Source organism: Anguilla anguilla, chromosome 15 (genome assembly GCF_013347855.1).
Source record: "Anguilla anguilla isolate fAngAng1 chromosome 15, fAngAng1.pri, whole genome shotgun sequence".
NCBI classification, from domain to species: domain Eukaryota; kingdom Metazoa; phylum Chordata; class Actinopteri; order Anguilliformes; family Anguillidae; genus Anguilla; species Anguilla anguilla.
In genome coordinates, this window is record NC_049215.1 from 24,534,768 (window position 1) to 24,550,881 (window position 16,114).

Genomic DNA, 16,114 nt, shown 5'->3' on the forward strand with positions numbered 1-16,114 from the left:
ACAGGTTTGTGTGTGTGTGTGCGTGCGTGTGTGTGTGTGTGCGCGTGTGTGTGCGTGCACATTCCGCATGTTCGTGTGTGTGTCCCAATGTATTGTCTGGACAATCTGAGCGGGGTAGTCAATGTTTAATTATCTTAATTATCTTAATTAAACTCGCAATGCTGGAATCCCGCTTCCAGAAAAAAATAACTTTGTTTAAGAGTGAAAAGTCAATGGTCCATTGTCCCCCTGGAGAATCAAAGGCAAAATAACAGTTTGTCACGGATGAACAACGACAACACAGGAATGACTGTAGGATATGTGGTAAATATAGTGGGGGAGGGGGACTGTAATCTCCATCTAAAACTCTCTATACTCCATAATCCAAGATAAAAATCAACAGAAGAGAGAAGCTCGAGGACCCAGCCATGCACTTTACAAAGCCGAAGGGCAACAGAATTTCATTTTTGTGTGATGGGTAAATTAGAGGTCCTAGTGCACTTAATTGGGAAGGCTGAACTAAAAAAGCCCCAATAGAAATTGCTATTATTGCATGAGGCTGCACTGAAATTGAGAAAAAAAAATCTTGTATTATAAACCCTGAAACACTATCAAAAGGGGAAACAAAACATTTTCACATTGAGCAACCCATATGGCAGCTTTTTCCAGAGCGATAAGTGGTGTCAGTCATGGCTCTGATTCAAAACAATATTCTCAAACAAAATGCCGTATGAAACCCTAGTTTTGGTTCATTTTCATTGCTGGTTGTTTCAGTTGTTTCTACGGAGACACAACCCCTTTGTTAAACCCAAAATATTTTCAAATATTGTCTTAACATGACTTGGCCCCTTTGCTGCACAGACAAAGGAAAGCAAATCGTCTTTGGTATACAATCCCCCTCCATTGCACGCAACGGGCTCAAATGGTGATTTTAATGGGTCTCCATGCTTTCCTCACTGTTGCTTGCAAAACCAAATGAACTACAAATCCATAGGTAGGAAACAGGAAGCAAATATTTTACTTCCTATTTTTGTTCGTGAGGATTCATATCACCATTCTCCACCTAGATATACAGGCATGCTTCAACACGTAGGTTTTGTAAAAAAAATATATATACACATATATATATATACACATATGAGACAGTATCCATAATGAGTCAAGCAAATTGCTTTATTTTCACACACATTACACTTAAAATAAAATCCAGTAACAATAGCATTGATACCTGAGATGGAAAAAAAAGTCAGGGTTCAGTATACCCCTCCAAGTAGGGATAGGTCCATAAATACAATGACACGATCAAAATAAAACAATTTTAACAAAAAACAAAGACGCTGTCGTGGTAAAACAAACAGTGGTAACCATTAAGACAGGTTAATGGCAGTGTGGATGTGGATGGAGTTTTTTTTTTTTTTTTGCACATATTTTAGGTTACTTGAATTAAGACGCAGATGGAGGGGGCCCAGTTTACTACACAAGGTGTGGTCATGACAGTCTAAAATGACATTGGTTTTCTGTATAACTTTTTTGCTGAAAATATCAAATGAACCCGTTAATGAGTTGCAGTGGCAATTGCATTGTTAGACCTTGTTAGCTTCCCCTGCAATTTTGCATGCATCACATTACTCAACCAAGTTACAATCCAGAAAATTAAAACAGATACTATAAAAGCAACTGCTGTTGCCCTACAGAGATTAAAAGAGCAATGTTCAAGTCCATTTGCAATACCTGCAGCAGGTCACTACAGGAGCTGCAACTCCCCGGAATTAGGTTGTCAGCAATCTATCAAGTGTTCTAAAAGAAACAGGAAAAATATTTTCACTTATTCTGTTGCTACATTATGCAGCCAGTCAGGATAATGCAGTCCGACATGAAAAATAAATATGGGATTGCAGGCTGCACCCAGGAGGCAAGAGCGCACAAGATGCTAAACATAGAACTGTCTATTTTCTATATAATTTCCCAGGTTTTAAATATAATAATCTACATTTCAAGTATCCTAGAGCATGGAACCAACCGTGCCCAACCATGTTCAAGCCCTTCAGGAGAACAGAATAAAACCTCCTCCCCTCGGGCAACACAATGATTCTGTAGAGTCCTTCCCCGTATACTTCAACAGACCGTTAAGTGAAGACTGTCTCCTGAGTCCGATTGAGCCTGAGCTGATTTCACTCCCCGGAGTAGACCCCAACAGTTCCTGTGTTGTCGCCGTTCAGCCCTGACAAGTATATTCACTTTAAATGTGAAGAGGCGTCCTGATTTCTTGCACCAACACAAAGATTACTTTCAATTTCCTCTTGCACCACTATGATTTTTATAATCGGCTCCTACACGCAGAAAATGAACGTGTCACTCCGGCAAACAGCACAACTACTGATGCCAATGAAACAAAATTCCCTAAAGTGAACGCCAGTTGCTCCAGTTTCACACACTTACAGTTTTTTTATGGCTACAGTAGATTCAGAATAGTGTAAACACAAATATTAGATGATTGTTACAGGACTGGATGGAAGGTATGAACGGCACTGCATCCACCTACATTGATAAGAAACACCATTTCCTGAGTGTCTACAAGAAATTATTCAATGAACTTCATTGTTTATGTACTTTTATCCTTTCACAATGCAAGAAAGCATTTTGGAAATTCCAGTGCATACTTGCTCTCATTATATTTTAAAACAGTACTTAAAATGGCTACTACAAACTTATTTGCTTGCCCTTAGCCATCCTTGTTCAACAGGAAGTTATAACTGTCCTGATCATCAGATTCACAAACTGAATAGCTTCTGCCTGAATACTAGCTCTCAAAATTGTGAGGTTAAGATGGAGAACAACTTTGGCTGTGATTAGTTTGGGGAAATTGTTTAGTCATCTATGGTAAATGTGGCTGTCAAAAACTCAAGTCATACACAATTTTTGCTCAAACGTGAAGCTTACACATAATACTTGCATTTGTGAATTCAATAGAATATAGAATGGACTCATTTTCCCAAATCCCCTCCAGAGTCAATGCATTTATCCTATTATCTGTCTGTATGCCTGTGAAGACTTGCACATGTATCAAAGATGAAGAAAAACATTATAACATTATCACCATCTCTGAGAAACCGTTCTTAATTGTGATTGGCATCTACGACAACTGGTCAGCAAATCCCACGTGAGCTCCACCCACACGGGTGATTTAAGAGGGAATATGAGACGTGAGCTTTGGTTGGAGTGTCATTGAAAAGGTGTGTCCAATTGGATTCGGGGCTATATGAATCCCGGCTTGAGACTCGAGCGCTATTCATCTTATTTTATGTAGGCTACACAGACTTCGCTCGCAGGAAAATATGGAATAAAAAGGGATAACCTATCGCGCAGCATAATTACAACTGAGTCCATTTGGAGGACAACGGCTTTACATGCAATACCTTCTAATTTCATAGCAGATTTGTAGCAATGTAGTTTTATTTTATTGTTTCATTTGAACATAAACTCCAAATTATTTAATTTAGAGTATTAGTTCATATTAATTAAATTTGAAATGAAATAGGCCTACATGTTTAAATCAATATTTAAATGTCACCACATTTGGTAAACATAAGACTAATAATTCATACCTAAATGATAATTCACAACAAACTACTTTCTGAATTATCCGTTACAATTCGTATGTAATTCATTTTGTCTCATGCAGTGTCGTGGTCTTTGTTCACGCCATATAAACCATGTTATTTGTCTAAATTAAAATCAATGTAATAGTTGCAAAAACACTGATTTGCCTGAAAATCGCATGATTGGCCGCACAAATTTGAGGCCATAGAGGGCATATTCAGTGCAACTCTAGGCTACCACCCATTGCGGAGTTAAGCGATTGCGTTGTTCGAGTGGGGATGCTCGTGAGTGTAAATGCACTGTAGTCGGGGTGCGTATAAAAAACACCTAAGATCCTCAGGTCAGGCGGCATCAGGCCCTCAGTGAATAATTTAAAGTACCACAGATGTTTGTCCCACACAACACCAGTGGGATTAATCCTGGTGTCATCTGTGGATAGAACTGAATGCGCACTACTAGGCCTACAGACAATGTATACAATGCGTGTATAATATTGTTTAAGTCAGGCAAATTTTAATTTAGTTGAGACAGTGACCGGTGCGGCATACGGCTGCCCACCTGGTCCACAATCGCTAACTTGGTAACTTTTGTACATATTGCAAAATTTGTTACAAGGATACTCAATGGAAATGGTAGGGGGAGAGCTGGGCAAAACCTAACGCGGCGTAGAATGTTTACACGTAGAAGTAGAATGGACTTTCTAGGTAGATGCATCGATCAATAGACACAACGTCCCCCCCCCCCCCCCATCTATCTATCTATATTAATATTTTCAGACTTGAGCCAAATATGAAAGCTGTTAGGTATTTCCCCGCTCTCCCCTATTTCAAATATTTTTTAATGTAATTGCCGAACAGCTTTGTGCATTGTCCAGCGCCTTGTATTCTTCTTCCCCCTCTCTATTTTAATCCAGTGCTGGAGCAGATATATAATTTCAGAGCCGCCTTCTACGTCAGCGCTTATATTCTTCTAATTTTACCGGCTTCTTACCTGTAAAATTATCCTATGCAACATTAACGTAAGAATTCCGTGTATTATTCCCTGCGCTCAGTAAAATACGCGCGCGTGAAAAGACAGATTAGGCTATTGGTTCAGGAATTTTTGACACAACTCGCATAAGCCTACCTGCAGCAGGCAGCAAGCGAACTTGAAATTACTGACGCAGAACACATCGTTGGAATACATCTTATCCATTGAAAATTCATAGGCGTTTCTTTTGCATATTTTCAAAATCAGTGAGAATTCATAGGCGTTTCTATTGCATATTTTCAAAATCACCCACCCCCTCCACAAAATCCGACTGAGGAACCCCTGACATTTTTGTGAGGATTAAGATGTATTTATCTCCTGCCAGGATAATTCGAAAAATGAAAAGGCTCGTCTTTCAGCCTATACATCAGATAATAAGCATCAAACCTTTTAGAGCAAACAAACCGAACATATAGAACAGACGCCTGCCGAAAAGCTGTGCTGCAGAAGGTCCGAACCGGTCTGCGCCCTGTCTGCTGCTGGTCTACCTCATCCACTGCTATTACAAAAATTCTGTCATGTTTGAACCACAAAATACATTAAACAGTGTACACGGAGCAGCACCGAGCCCATATGTGGAACAATCAACATTTTTGGAGTTTGATGAAATGTCACAGCTTTTACGTGGCTGTTGGCAGAATGCGTTCCATACGGCCAAATATTTGATGAGCATCAAATCAACAAATACAGTTGAGTTCGACATGGATGTGTGTGTGTGTGTGTGTGTGTGTGTGTGTGTGTGTGTGTCTGTACAGTATTCTGAGTAAGTATTTCAATGTCACTTTTTACCCAAGGTGTAAAAAAATAAAATAAAATATAAAATACTGAAAGGAGTTTATGCACTCATCTCAATTATTTCATCTTAATTATTCAGAAATGGTTCTGAAAATATTATTTTGTCAGAACAGGATCACTGTCCCAGAGACTGGGGAAATATTGTAGTATAATGGTTAAGGAACCAGGCCTGCAACTCAAAGGTTGTGGGCTCAATTCCCAGCTGGGGTGGTGCCGTTATGCTCTTGACCAATGCACTTAACCTGAATTTCTTCAGTAAATATGCAGCTCTATCGATTGTATGTAAAAATGTAATCTGTAAATTGCTGCATCTGCAATATGTAATGTCCCAGGCGGTGAATGCAGAAGGGCCTAATAAATAGAATACTGAGCTATAATAAGCTCTTATTCAACAATAATATTGAGCTTCCAGAGCTTCTTCTTCTGCTCCAATAGGAACACTGGGCTGTAAGAGCTTCTTCTTCTGCTCCAATAAGAATACAGAGCTGTAAGAGGTTCTTATTCTTCTCCAATAGGAATGCTGAGCTGTAAGAGGTTCTTATTCTGCTCCAATAAGAATACAGAGCTGTAAGAGGTTCTTATTCTGCTCCAATAAGAATACAGAGCTGTCAGATGTTCTTCTTTTGTCACAATTGTTGGCAAGTTGCCACATGCTTTTGACAGATAAATAACTGGCTTCAGAGAAAATAATACAGTGAGTATTATTCTGTCAATAACACAGTGAACTGGCTTTTTTCTTTCTTTTTTGAAGAGGGGGTGAATTATTGCCATTGAGCATTGAGTAAAGCTGTACTATACATTGTAAGTATACATCTTTAGAAATTATATTTCAGTTTTATTTTAGCTGTGTAGTTCATACACATTATGATAACTTAATGACAGAAATCAAGAGACAAGGAGAAATCTTTCTTTGGAGAGGTGGGTAGAAAACCATCACATCACAATCTAACAATTATGACAAGCATGCCCCAACCTGAGACTTGTTTTACTTATAAATTAATGTCTGGGGTGACTTCGATCAGTGTATATGTGCACACAAATGTACACCCACATGCACACTATAGGCACAAAAATGTTCAGTTAAATTAACTCTGACACTTGATCCCTTTTTGACTCAAACAGTTAGATTAACACTAAACATCCTGCTGCACTCACAGGCATGCGCCACAAAATTCCAGATGCATCATTTATTTATAATACATAGTATAGCGCAAACGTCCCAGTTTCCAGTGACAAAATCAACACAGCAGCAACCAAACAGTAGTACCTAATGTTCTTTTCATATTTCCCCAAATCAACATAAATTCAAAGGGAAACTCAGACCACTTAACTGAATGTTCCTGTACAGTACATCAACAGAATTAACACTTAGACCCCCCCCACCCCCCAATCACAAATAGAGTTCGGCAAAATTTGTGCCACCAGCAAAGTGAAGATATTAAAACGCTCTCTTCGGTGACACGGAGGCTGACATTTGGACACCTGGCCACTTACAATTGAAAAAGGCTTTTTACCAGCGGGAGACGAAAGGAGCGGAGCAGGAGAAATATCAGCCTGCAGGTGCACCAACGGCTCAGGAAGTTTAGGGTAAACAGGCTAAAAAGGACGCCGCACACTGCTTTCATTGGTCCAATGAAACACGCTTGATGCGGATGACCCAGACCCAGCCCAAACTTTATGACCATATAAGGGTCCCCCGTTTCCCTACTGCGCAGTCTATGGTTTTGACCCATTGGTCTTCATCAGGTATCAATCAGACATGGAGCATGCTTTTTTTTAATAAGACAAATGGATGATGTCATTTCCTGATGCTGGGAATAGATCAATGAACCAAATACAATACATATATTCTTTCCCGGGTATTTTAGTGTCCACATTATCACAAAAAGGAACCTTATAATAATTATATTATATTATAAACCATAATCTATTAATCATCCCCATGGAATATGTAAAATTAACATCCCTCCATCATCACTCAAATGTAACAATATACAAAATATACATGTAGGCTTGAGATTTTCATAAGACACCACTACAAGAAAGGATTTTACATGTTGTATCTCACAGTTCCACAATACATCAGAACCAAAAGTACATCATTCACACAGATAGATACTGTAAGTAATAATATAATCTCCTATATAATATTACTACAGTCTATAGATCCAGAAGGTTGCTTTTAGGAGCAGTGTTCTGTCGTTTTCCCTCCCCTGCATGACAAACTTATTTTTTCAAAGGCAATATATCCAAGAGATGGGCTAATCAGTGTCCTGCATGGAAAAAAATGTGCTGCTGCAGAGCTTTTCCTAACCCCTGTCCGTATGCTGTTTCGATGCTCACCGATTCTGGTCTTGAGGCATGTACTGGTTTTTCCTACTTAGCATTGACCACAAGGACATCTCAGCTTGTAAATTATGCAGATAGAGACCTACAAGTAATTAATGCTTTGATTTTAAATCTTTGTCCAAAAATCTCAATAAAAGTGTGCCTGTTCTGTCTGTGATTGAAAAGCTGTACAAACGGTTAAATAAATGGAAGTAATGAAAGCAGTGTGCAGCATCATTTTCAGTCTGTCCGTTGTAGGAGTTTTTGAACACTAGCACCTATAAAAACAAATTGGCTGGGATTTTTTGTCTTTCAGGAAGTTTGGGGGCCTGCTGGTGTTGTCAGGTGATCAACAGTTGGAAAAAGTGCAAAGAAGTTGCTGTTGCAGAGTCTCCGTGGAAAAGTAATGGTACTTAATGTCCCAGTTCCATGTCCGGCTGTCAGACCTGCATCTCTCTCCTGGGTGCTCAAACACCCCCAAAAAGGGGAGGGGCTACATTTTAAGGAAGGAGTGTGACTGCGATACAGGAGGCATGTGTGAGTGGCCTGGAACATGGGGGTAATGCATGCGGATAATTGCGCTAAAAGAAGTGTGCCATTTTGTCCTGCTGGGAACCACAAGCCGGGCAGCTGCCTCCACGCACGCAGCCCTGAATGGCTGTCAGACATAAATGAGCAGCTCCGGACCCCACATTGCCAGCGGTAGGGTTAAACTTCAACAAAAAGGGCAATTCAAACACATCGTAATGAATGAAGAGGCCCAAAACAGTCTGAAAGGAGGCAAATTTCTGGACGCATTTCCTGGTTATGCATTTATGCGTAATGAGCGAATTTGCAGGGTGAGAGTGGTGGGCATAAACATCGCAGACCTGGATCTTTAATGGCAGGTAATTGCACCGGGCTCAATAGGACTGAATAGAACCCTTTGTTGTTATGCACAACTTTGGCACAACAGGTGTCATGCTACATACATTTTCTGTATCAATCCTGTTTTCCCCCACCCTTCTTTCTTAAAGGTAGAACTCATTTACATTTTTTGCAGCAGTGATTACCATTCATATATCCTTTATATAACTATACATGTTTGAGCAACATACAGTCCTGCAGTGATTTGTATTGTGCATCATGCATTCTCCCTGCTTTCTGGCAAATGCCTTGTGGCCATCATACAGACACTCAGTTATTATCGTTTTCATTTTCAGCATAGGTTTGAAGTTTATTTGACAAGTTTGTACTGCCATAAATGGAACAAGTAGCCTATCACCAAGGCTCACTCCTAATTGATTTTCCACAAAATTCAAAATAAAACAAAACCTGAATCTTCAATATAGGTATAAAGAATATACATATGCAAATTAGTGCCTCAAAAAATGATTGTGACTTCAAGGAAACTTCTGAAAATGTGTGCCCCAAGATCCACAAATCAGCTCAGTCAAACTGCCAATATCCACATATTCTCTAGGGAATTTTATTTGGAAAAAATAACCAAAAACCAAAATGCACACTAAATGTTTAACAATGATTATCTTGATGCAATAGTGTATCAGACTATACCATTATCATTATATCATTTTTTTAAAAAATTATTTATTTATTTATTTTAAAGGGGGTATAAATCAAACACTTACTGAGAAAGAAAAGTGTAATTATAGCCAGCGTCTGATTCACTTTGTGTGGGGCCAATCACTTGAATTCTACTGCCTCTTTTCTGATCAGTCCTGCATTTAGAGGCAATTTGTCCAGTTAGAAAAAGAGTGGAATAGGAAGGTGGAGAAGAGTCTAGATATGCTCCAATCCCAAGCTAAATGAAAGCCTATTCAAACCCATTAGGACATTGAGACATCCGTGGTTGTAAAATGCGTTCTCTACGTTCATTGAAAATAGTTCTGAAATCATGTAATCGTCATACAACTTGTTTCAGCACAACACCGAGTTTCCCCAATGGCCAGCTTTGCGCACTTGAAATGTCCCCCATAATCGGTTTTCTAGTGCATTTGTGTAATTTCAGGGATAATCTGCGATCAAATTGCTGGGGTTGAAGCCTTCCCGTGTAGTGAGAGCCTAATTATGAGTGTCGCGCAAGCGAGCCGCGAGCCATGGTGACCGCGCTCTGTGCTGTTTGCCCAGCTGCGGTGCGCACACACTACCGTCACAAAGCGCCGAGGTCACGCGCCGGATTGTATACCGAATGTGCCAACGACGTTATCGTCCAACTAGCGCCCATGGCACGCGAGCAGTGCGCGATCAGCCTCTGATATAGCCTACCTGGAGCAAAGAGCCACTTGCAGCTGCCCTCGTAGCTATCGCAAAGACTTTATCCAAAGGTTGCAAGAGCCATCCACAAATACAAATAAACGATCTCTCAGATTAAATAAAACGATAACACTGCGGTTGCTCAGTAAATAATTGTATAGCTATCATATTCATATTTAAACAATATATAGAAAGCATAAAAATAGTATCCTTGATTTAAATGAAGAAAAATTGCATTTAAAGTATGACTTATTTATAAATAGCAACCAGAATTCCCACAATGTGGGTATAGTAATTATTTTTCCTAATCAATAAAATAAAAACCGATAACGTTTAATGTTAATACAGCATCAATTATAGACCTACATCACATTTTAATGCAGGAGTGTTTTAGTCATGATATAGAACACATCAGATGTTTTTAAAATCTTTATCTGTGACTTTTCAATGCCTCCCTGTTTCACCATACTATATTGAAACCTATTTAGCGGCAGGAATTATGTCTCATACAGCAAAAAATAAAAATCAAATAATAATAATAATAATAATAATAATAATAATAAATTGTACAGCCAATGCACAACAGTAGCACAGAATGAATATCAGAAAATGTATAAAATGTTTGGAATATTTTAGTTTGTTGCATTTTAAGGATACCAACATAGACAACACAAGTAAGAGCCATATTTATGACAGTCTCTCATTTCACCCACCGAGAGTGATATCCCGTTCCTCATTATTCTTTCCACTTACGTTTCAACACAGTTCTATGAGAACTTTTACATGATGGGGTTCATTTTATGGAAAAAATAAAGTGCTCTGATGTATGCTTACTATAACCATATAGGCTTCTGTCAACAAATAAAGCTAGACACTGGTTACTTTACCATCGCTGTGCTTTCATACATCTCCAGTGTATTCACAGGGCACGAGAGCACTTCCTACTTATGTAAATAGCCACTACCCTGCATTTATTTTGAACACAGTGGTGACAGAAATGTCAGGGTTGTAGCTAATGCTTTCTTTCCCCCCCAAAAGTCATTAAGCACAAAAAAAACCATCATGCATTTCACCCCTGAGAAAGTATAACAGCCCAAAATATACAGGGGATAAGGCATCATTTAGATTTATTTATTAAACACTTGATCAAAAACAAACAAGTATTACTCCTTTGCTTCGTTGATTCTGCCGTATATATTTGGAGAAACAAAACACTCATTCGATTGTTTAGAATGAGCTTCCGAATTTAGGTAACAAATTTAGTGTTTACTGGTTCAGAACTATCTACGCATGCCTGCTGGATGCAAAGAATCTTGGTTGACAAGAGGCTTCATCTATTATAGCTCCACAGTGCCTTCTAGTGGTAACTTTCTAAACAACGCAAACAAGTGATTTTCATTGAATTTCACCAATCAAACGCAAGTCTATGCTTCTGCAGCACTACGACCTTCCATTTAATACTACCAAGATACGTGCTATAGTGGTCTGGTCACCAAAAAGGGCAGGTTAACAAAGACGTGTGTGTGGAGTATGTCAAAACACAAAACAAAAAAAAGGCAGCGTCCTTAATCTAAATGACAGGGAGCAAGGTGTAGCTTACTCACCTCAGCCCTCCATATCAGTCCTCAGGCAACTATGCAGGGCCTGCCACGGATATTTTTCTCTCCATATTGAACACAAACGCGTGGAGTCCATTGAGGACTTAAACGGAGTTGCTTCATTTTCCAGACAGGGAGAAAGAATAACAGGAACCCCAGTCCCAAAACAAACGTTAATATTGCAAAAACGACAACTTCTCACAATATCTATCAGAAATTAAAGTTTTTTTTTCCAAAGCGCAGAATCAGGCACAGACACGGACACGTCCAAAAGGAGTTTAGCTGGGCAACGCACTAACAAAGTGAATGACCCTCACGCTTCATTTTTGCACCCAGGAAACAGGACATACCGTTCTCTGACGGAAACACTGTTGGTAGACTATGATACAAAATGCCGTAAATTGACTTCAAAATTCCCGCCACGACCCACCGTCCGGTTCCTTTCATCTCGCGATCCCAACTCCACCTCTGCAATGAGGTCACATCTATGGCAAAAAAATCAGGGAGGATATATGAACATCCGGATTTACGTAAGCGCAAATTCCAGCATTATGCAGAGGAAGTAGGCTTCTGATTTGAATGTTCATCTATGTCCAAACTTTTCACAAGTTAGACTTAACGAGTTATACTTTTTGGAATGGTAGATTAGAAGGCCGAATTCCTAGGTCAAGAAACCATTCTGATTATCCTGGAAACGTGACAATACGTACATTTATGACGAATATTATAAATGACACTACCCCACACTACGTGGTGCTTCACATATTTATGGAGTAACATACGTTTGGTTATTTGTTAAGGTAATTAACTCAGTGACATGACAAAAGCTAAAGTGGAACATTTAAGCATTGGCTGGTTTAGATTTTTGACTAGTGAGAACCAACAGGGTCAATAGCAGTGTCCTTCGCCGGTGTTTAAACCTCATGTTTAAATCTCTAGACTTCAGAACTGTATAACGGCTGGAGGAGCTATGCAAAGCTGTGGAATGAGGAGTAGTTATTCCATTTGAAATGCAGTTCTGTGGTGTAGAGGCTTAAACATGAGGTTTAAACTCCAGCTAAGGATACTGCAATTGACACACACACACACACACACATACTTGCTATTAACTATTATTGCTGAAGTCGTCATCACGGGTGTGGCAAACATTCAAAGAGAGACCAATTGGCTTGTGTTCAGAGTAAGTGGATTGACAAATGAAATTGACCTTGAAAAACATCAGAGTATTGGGTAAATATAAATTGGGTGATTATTACAGATATTGTATTTTAATAAAGCCATTTTGACTTTGTTCTGCATTCTTAATCTATCCGCAATGTAATCCTTGACACAGTATTTTTCCATATAGGAGACACGTGTGAACGGGTAAACCACTACCAGACCCGGATAATAGAACTCAGTAATGTTGCAGATTCCATGTGTGAAAGGGGCTACTGGGTAATCCTAGACCCAGGAAATTCGATGGTGGTGGTCTCTCTAACAGCCTATGGTGGATTGAGTCTACCAGTAATAATGTGTAGACTCCATCTGTGAGAAGTTTCTATCCATTCTGCCTCTTTGATGGCAGACTTTATATAGATTCCCATGTACTTGTTTTTAGGGCACTATGAACCATATTTAACCCTCTCTAAATGAGGGATTTTCTTTCTTCTGTTCATTATTTGAATGGTGACTACTCCGACTATGCACCTGTCAGAGCACATACATTATTTTACATTTTTAGAATGGTTTGCTGTTGGGGAAAAAAGAAAGGACAACTGGACAGAATGTTTTAAAGCATAGACTATCGATGGGGCATAGTAAGTATGTATATAGCTAACTCTATCCTTATTGTAAATAACTCATTTTATAATAATTTCTCTCAGATTCAATCTTTCTACTGCTCAGACATTTCTCAATGGCTGCAAAAGCTCCATTGTTTGGCTTTTCAATAGAATCCTGGACAGTATTCAAAGTAAATTTCTACATTCTGTCTGTAAATCTCATCCTGCAATTATTTAAAAAATGTCAAGTTAGAATTTTCAATAAATGACTATGATAACCTTCTGATAATAGGTAGTTAATACCTTTTTCCAAAATGAAACCTCTGAATAAATGTGGCTGAATTCAAATATACCTCATCAAGGTTTTTGGATGAAATTCTACATACTATGAGAATGCTCACATACTAGTCATCTCATTGAAACATTGGAGAGTCCCACTTCTTGTCCTGTAATACATTCAGAGAATTTATTTTATTGAATTGGTTATAACTTACCCAATTTTCAACAAATGCAACATTTCAAAGTTAACACAAGACTGCTATATGAAATGGTCTTATTGAATTCAATCCATGATGTGCAATATCAACCAATGAAGACACAAAATAATGAATAAGTACATACACGACAGCTACATTTCCAACTTGCCGCTCACATATCTGATGGACAAAAACAAAAGAAAGGAAAGATCCAATGAAACAAACGAAACTTCACTGAGTATGTAAAAATGTAGTAATTGGATTGGACATCCAGCATATTTTGGACATGATTCTGACAATTCCTCCACATTTATCAATCATAAGTCACTATACTGTCATGCGCTGTTGAAAACTATATATTTTGCCCTTAACTGGATAATTAGTTACATGTCTGCAGTGATTGCCAAACTATTTCTGAACTCCTACAGGGTGAGAGAGTGCCTAGAGTGACGCCCTACATAACACATTCATGTTAGGAAATTTGGCCCATATTGAACACAGGCTGAAAGCCGCAGCGTGTACAGACAAATTAGATGAGTAAACTGTCCTGTGTATGTTGGTCACACGAGACTACCTTGAAGCAATAAATGCCAAGCTGATGTAGCACTGCTGAGCTAAAATAACAAACGAAAGGAAATGTGAGAAGAGGAGAGGGGGGAAACATATGACAGTTTGAAGTAGAATGAACTTTGCTGCACTGCCTTATTTAACATCCCACACTCAAACATTTAACTGGAAAGGTGGGAGGAGAAACACATACACAGAAAAGAAATCATAAAGGGGTTAGTTTAAAAAGCTTGAGAACCCATTTTAACAACCACTTATAGTGCTTTTCTGTGTGTTTGCAGGGGGAGGGGGGGGGGGCGGGGCTTTTCCATAACACCCACTCAATGTGCTACATCTTAAAATGTTTCCACAAAATATACTTATGTGAAGCAGTAGACAATATTACCCCCTCTCTAGAGAACTCTATAAAATACAATGTGATTGTTTTGGGACAACCAATGAAAAAGGATGAAAGAAAGAAAACAACATGTTCAAGCTAATTAAGACTGCCTTGAGAAAATTCTTATTTTTCACCACTTGATGGCGATATAATCAATTTTCTTCATGTTTAGTGCCAGTCATCCTTCAATTAGTCTGCAAAAAAATTGTAAAAATTCTGACCTACTGTGTGCATGCCAAAACAATACTAAAAATGTACATACAGACACATCGGTGCAGACATAAAAATCCAAATATATTTCTGTTTTGTTTTCCACAAAAATATGTACCAGGTCTAATAAAATGTAATTGTTTTGGTCATACTAAATAATCTAACATATATATAAAAAATAAAACTATTTCATTTTCTAAAACACCACACTCTACCAAGGAAGGCTGAATGCATTGCTACCAATGCTGTTGATGAGGACACCAATATATGCCTGCATTGTCAATGTTCATATATCAAATTGAACATTATTTAAGAGATGCTTCCAAAGCAATGCATGCATTACGTGAGAGAGCAAAGGTTTATTACCACTTTGTCACTAACCATTTCATATAGTTTTGCTGTTTCAACTGCAAAATACAATGAATACAACAAATACAAAGAAATGCTTGCCAACTTAAACTAAAGAATATTTGAGAACTACTAATCCAGAGACCAATGCAACCTAGACTGGAGTGGTACATTTCAGGACTAATATGTAATTTGTACATGCACAACTTGCATAACAGACCATTAATAATATGGTGATCATGCTGATGATTTGTAAGGGTTGTTGAATGAATATAAGCAGTAGGCACTAGAGGGCACCACAGATTCAGCTTGTTTAATATCAAGTAATGGAAGGGAGAAGGAATAGCAGACAGCTCTTGAGTCATCGCTGTGTCAATGACACTCATGCGCTGGAGTCTATCAGCCTCATCATGCGTGATTCCTGTTTGCCTGCGAGCCACACAGTACTACAGGAGAAAGCTGCTTCAATGAGTCGACACAACTACTTTGCAGAACCAGACTGGTAGCATCTTTTTGATCTGCAGTCCACCATCTGCTGCAGACTGTAGGCTTCTGTTCAACCACAGGGAGAAATGGGGGTTACCCTGCTGACTGAAGCCCCCCTCCCTGGGTGGCACTGTGACCAAATGTGTTTCGTCCAACAGGACTCCCTCAGCCATAGTCTATGCTGGAGCTGTTAGCATTTTATCCTAGACCAAGAGGCACACCATTACACACAGAACCCGGACTTAATCCATATGCGCCACCCAACAACCCCAGTCACTGCAATCTTGATCACATTGTTTCCCC

The 16,114-nt window shown here is 38.9% G+C and overlaps 1 long non-coding RNA gene across 1 annotated transcript; it reads right to left on the bottom strand.

The window, feature by feature from the left end:
• Positions 1-1,151: 1,151 nt before the first annotated feature.
• LOC118214666 lies at positions 1,152-12,050 on the bottom strand. Its single transcript, XR_004762666.1, has 3 exons — positions 11,933-12,050; positions 11,589-11,699; positions 1,152-1,776 (listed from the first exon to the last, which is right to left on the bottom strand). It is a non-coding gene; the product is annotated as an uncharacterized LOC118214666 (long non-coding RNA).
• Positions 12,051-16,114: the final 4,064 nt, after the last annotated feature.